The sequence below is a fragment of the Octopus bimaculoides genome, chromosome 4, assembly GCF_046866305.1.
Source record: "Octopus bimaculoides isolate indiv1 chromosome 4, ASM4686630v1, whole genome shotgun sequence".
Lineage (NCBI taxonomy): Eukaryota > Metazoa > Mollusca > Cephalopoda > Octopoda > Octopodidae > Octopus > Octopus bimaculoides.
In genome coordinates, this window is record NC_142931.1 from 111,120,062 (window position 1) to 111,126,240 (window position 6,179).

Here is a 6,179-nt window from a genome sequence, read left to right on the forward strand (position 1 = left end):
CCCTCGTTCTTCCTTCTGTACTACTACGTATCTCGCCTTACCCCTCTTGTTCTTCCTCTGTACTACTACGTATCTCGCCTTACCCCTCTTGTTCTTCCTCTGTTACTACTACGTATCTCCTTTCCCCCTCGTATTTCCTCTCTTTCTCTTTTCCTCTCGTTGCTCACCATTCTTCTACTTCCTCCCTCTACCACTCTCTCTCTCTTCCCTTTACACCGGCATGGTCACATGCTTCCGGTCAATAATCCTTTCCTTCCTTGGCTTTCGCCAAGTAACACACGCTACCACTGTCTCTCTCGGTTCCGTGCCTCATCGCGTTCATACACACATAATTTTTCTCGTCTGGCCGTAAAGCCTTCTGTTTGTTTTCCTGTCTTGTTTTTCGTCCGCCACTACATTCCTCCATGGCTAGATTTAATTTGCGTATACAGATTTAATCTGCGATCCATGGGACGAGCCGTTTTAACGTTGCGTCCTGCCCGAAGCTCGTCGAAACGTCGGTGTTAAAACGTGGGTAGCTGAAGAAGTAGAATGTTCTCTATGTGGCTCGTGTGTTCTCGTCTACGTTTGTGTGCAATGTCCTGTACCCAGATATGCACCTATACATACAGGTGGATGTCGGTATGCACATACCTGTACGTATATATGCATATACTCATTTACTTTTGTTTTTACAAAAATTGTAAGTAGTTCGTAAACTTATCCTCCGACGCTACTCTATCTCTTTCTCTTTCCTTTCTCCCCCCCCCCTCGTTCTTCCTCTGTACTACTACGTATCTCGCCTTACCCCTCTTGTTCTTCCTCTGTACTACTACGTATCTCGCCTTACCCCTCTTGTTCTTCCTCTGTTACTACTACGTATCTCCTTTCCCCCTCGTATTTCCTCTCTTTCTCTTTTCCTCTCGTTGCTCACCATTCTTCTACTTCCTCCCTCTCTTTCTCCCTCTACCACTCTCTCTCTCTTCCCTTTACACCGGCATGGTCACATGCTTCCGGTCAATAATCGTTTCCTTCCTTGGCTTTCGCCAAGTAACACACGCTACCACTGTCTCTCTCGGTTCCGTGCCTCATCGCGTTCATACACACATAATTTTTCTCGTCTGGCCGTAAAGCCTTCTGTTTGTTTTCCTGTCTTGTTTTTCGTCCGCCACTACATTCCTCCATGGCTAGATTTAATTTGCGTATACAGATTTAATCTGCGATCCATGGGACGAGCCGTTTTAACGTTGCGTCCTGCCCGAAGCTCGTCGAAACGCCGGTGTTAAAACGTGGGTAGCTGAAGAAGTAGAATGTTCTCTATGTGGCTCGTGTGTTCTCGTCTACGTTTGTGTGCAATGTCCTGTACCCAGATATGCACCTATACATACAGGTGGATGTCGGTATGCACATACCTGTACGTATATATGCATATACTCATTTACTTTTGTTTTTACATGATTGAACGCAGCGTCTCACAAAAATTGTAAGTAGTTCGTAAACTTATCCTCCGACGCTACTCTATCTCTTTCCTTTCTCCCCCCCCCCTCGTTCTTCCTCTGTACTACTACGTATCTCGCCTTACCCCTCTTGTTCTTCCTCTGTACTACTACGTATCTCGCCTTACCCCTCTTGTTCTTCCTCTGTTACTACTACGTATCTCCTTTCCCCCTCGTATTTCCTCTCTTTCTCTTTTCCTCTCGTTGCTCACCATTCTTCTACTTCCTCCCTCTCTTTCTCCCTCTACCACTCTCTCTCTCTCTTCCCTTTACACCGGCATGGTCACATGCTTCCGGTCAATAATCGTTTCCTTCCTTGGCTTTCGCCAAGTAACACACGCTACCACTGTCTCTCTCGGTTCCGTGCCTCATCGCGTTCATACACACATAATTTTTCTCGTCTGGCCGTAAAGCCTTCTGTTTGTTTTCCTGTCTTGTTTTTCGTCCGCCACTACATTCCTCCATGGCTAGATTTAATTTGCGTATACAGATTTAATCTGCGATCCATGGGACGAGCCGTTTTAACGTTGCGTCCTGCCCGAAGCTCGTCGAAACGCCGGTGTTAAAACGTGGGTAGCTGAAGAAGTAGAATGTTCTCTATGTGGCTCGTGTGTTCTCGTCTACGTTTGTGTGCAATGTCCTGTACCCAGATATGCACCTATACATACAGGTGGATGTCGGTATGCACATACCTGTACGTATATATGCATATACTCATTTACTTTTGTTTTTACATGATTGAACGCAGCGTCTCACAAAAATTGTAAGTAGTTCGTAAACTTATCCTCCGACGCTACTCTATCTCTTTCCTTTTCCCCCCCCCCTCGTTCTTCCTCTGTACTACTACGTATCTCGCCTTACCCCTCTTGTTCTTCCTCTGTACTACTACGTATCTCGCCTTACCCCTCTTGTTCTTCCTCTGTTACTACTACGTATCTCCTTTCCCCCTCGTATTTCCTCTCTTTCTCTTTTCCTCTCGTTGCTCACCATTCTTCTACTTCCTCCCTCTCTTTCTCCCTCTACCACTCTCTCTCTCTTCCCTTTACACCGGCATGGTCACATGCTTCCGGTCAATAATCCTTTCCTTCCTTGGCTTTCGCCAAGTAACACACGCTACCACTGTCTCTCTCGGTTCCGTGCCTCATCGCGTTCATACACACATAATTTTTCTCGTCTGGCCGTAAAGCCTTCTGTTTGTTTTCCTGTCTTGTTTTTCGTCCGCCACTACATTCCTCCATGGCTAGATTTAATTTGCGTATACAGATTTAATCTGCGATCCATGGGACGAGCCGTTTTAACGTTGCGTCCTGCCCGAAGCTCGTCGAAACGCCGGTGTTAAAACGTGGGTAGCTGAAGAAGTAGAATGTTCTCTATGTGGCTCGTGTGTTCTCGTCTACGTTTGTGTGCAATGTCCTGTACCCAGATATGCACCTATACATACAGGTGGATGTCGGTATGCACATACCTGTACGTATATATGCATATACTCATTTACTTTTGTTTATATATATATATATATATATATATATATATATATATATATAATATATACATATATATGTATGTATGTGTGTGTGTACATGTCATGTATACGTGTATGTATATTGCTATTAATATAGACAGAAGATTTAATTTTTGTACCAAATCAAAGCAAAAAAACTCTACTGCACTGGAATGCTAATATTATATCCAAAAAATATTTTCCATTTTTTTAAATATATTCTGACATGGGACTGATGCTGCCATCCTTAATTTGCAACATAATTGAGTTGAAAAATATGAAAGGGGCATTTTGTGTATCTTCGGATATTTTATGTTTTTTTTTGCTGGCTTTTTTTCTTTCTTTTAAACCAACCTATTGGTTTTCAGGAAATTCTGTGCTTTAATTAGGTGAAAAAAATTTCCATCTTCTGTAGTGTCGGCGTCTCCTAATTGTAAATTTTTATCTAATCTTATTAACAACCCCTCAAACTGGGAAACTTCAATATTAATAATGGCCGCCCAGTACTTACATACGTACATACATACGTACATACATACACGCACAAACAGATGTATGTATATAAATATATGTACATATACATGTATGAACATATATATATATATATATATAAAAGAGTGACAAAGTCACTTGAAGTGGTTTATGTGGAAAAAGAATAATGTGGTATGCATGTATAATTGTATACAAAAAACATGGGAAAACCGCTGTAAATGATCATGAAAAATATGTGAAAAACAAAATGAATGTTAATAGTTGTACTAAGTGAAATCTAATTTCGCCATCCAGAGCAAACTAAAAGTTTGAAATTTAATATAGTGTACAAATAGCCTCCTGTCGTTGTTGTCTTTCCCCTGTAGTCTCCGTAGCGCGCGCAGCAGCAGCAGTTGCTGCAGCATCTCTTGTAAGTCGAACTGCTCATTGTGCTGCAGTCTCTGAAGCTCGTGCACCAGCAGTAGAGGAAGCATTTCTTGTTCGGCATGCTGAATGTTGCTCATTGCTCTGGGTGGCTCGTTGCACAGCAATACGTGCTAACGGATCACAACGCTGCTCTTCACTTTCCCTTCGCGCTGAAGCCATTTAAGTGCATTGAGAGAGTTCTTCCTGGTGGCATCCCCGGCAGATTCATTTGCACGCATACGTTTACTTTTCTTTGCAGCATTTGTTTGCCGACCTATATTGGATCTTTTGCGTCGAGGCATGGTGGAAAATTACCAGTTTGCGCAATAGAAAAAGTCTTAAGGAAATAGCGGTGAATGTATAGCACCCCTAAAATAGTAAAATGTAGTTGGTAAAAATGTTAATCAAACAGACCAAATTAAGGATTTTTAATTTTGGGTAAGGGTTTTGAAGTGGCTAGCTTAAATTGGAATAATTATGTGTAAAAGAGCGCTCACGTGAAAACAGGCAAATCGTAACTCGCGAATGAATACTGCTGGCAGTACTGTTCAAGCAGTTGATAAGAACTTGCCACAGCTGACAAAGTATTGATTTTTGCCAGCTGGGTGTGTGTCACGTTTTTCAGCTGGTTCAAACCAAATCCTAGGCAAATTGAGAATAGTTTATTTATGTTGGGGGCGCGGAATTTCGAGGAAAAAAATTATAAGAAAATGCGTTATAAGTCAAAGAGAGCACACATATCAAATTTGGTGAAATTCGGTTGAAAATTGTAGGCGTAGAAGTGGTTCAAACAACACACACAGAGACAGACAACTTGCCTTTTAATATATAAGATATAAATATCCGACGGGTTACTTTTAGTTTCCATCTACCAAATCTACTCACAAAGCTCTGGTCTTCCCGAGGCTATATGTATATATATATATATATATATATATATATATATATATATCAACTGAGCCAACGATGCTTCTTATATTGATGCTGAGTGGGGGAATCGTAGAAGATCAACAGTTAAGATCACGAAGCTCTATTAAGAAAATAATGGCAATGCATCCATAAGGGTGGCGTCCATGGATATGTAATCAGCTAATAAAAGCTGTTCAATATTTAAGAGATGAGGAATTATGTACATTATTTACAATTGACAGATATTTGTCCTCATCTTGTTTGTTGTTAACACAACGTTTCGTCTGATATACCCTCCAGCCTTCATCAGGTGTCTTGAGGAAATTTCAAACCTGGGTATGAAGTCGGGATCCAACCAGTATGCTGAATATTGTAGACTATTGTAGAATATGGAATGGAATACCTGAAGTTGATGTTTATGATATTGTAGATATGCCTGAGTACGAAATTTATAAATTCAAGGATTTATATTTTTGCATGATTTCAATGTTTGTATACTTCCAGGAGTGGAGAGTATAGAGATGAAGTTGGCGTAAATGCCACATATATTAGCAAAACCAAAGAATTCATTAAATTTAGATATTTTCATAAAATGAAAATTCCATATTTCATTTTTTCCTTATGCAAGAAATAGTTTTACAAAATTTAGGAAAAACAGAAACAATTGAAAATGATTTTTTTTTTCTTTTAAAGAAAATATAGATGTTGAAAATAATAGAAAATTTAGCAATAACAGTGTTAGGAAAATTTAAATTATAATGTAGGCATTTTTAAAGTAGCGAATATTACATAATTCCAAATAAAAGTCTCTCTGGAGAACTCTGAGGTAACATTTGGAATATTTTTGCCCTTCTAACCTATTATTTTGAGGGTAGAGTTAACATATACGGGAGGAAAAAGAACTACAACGAAAAAAAATAAACGGATAAATAAATGGGAAAAGAAACTGAGGAGATAAGGAACCAAAAAAATAAAACAAATGGTGAAAACTGTTGTTAAATTGCTGTATAAAATATATAACGAAGAGAAAGAATCCTCAAAACGCATATATTAAAAAAAAGGTGGAGAAATAGTGTATGAGTATGTTTATGACTTTGAAGTGTAAGTGTATGTGTCTGTATGAAACTACGTGCCAACACACAGAAGCACAGCACACACGTATACACACAGACACACACGCACATAGGTATATATTCATATTTATGTAAGTAGATGTATTTCTATCTCTTGTAAAAAAAAAACAAATATGTACACACATCTATGTACGTGTGCACACACAAGCACACACACACACACACACACACACACACACACACACACACACACACACACACACACACACATATACATGTATATAAGGAAAATAGTTCAAACATCATACAGTATACATATGGTAG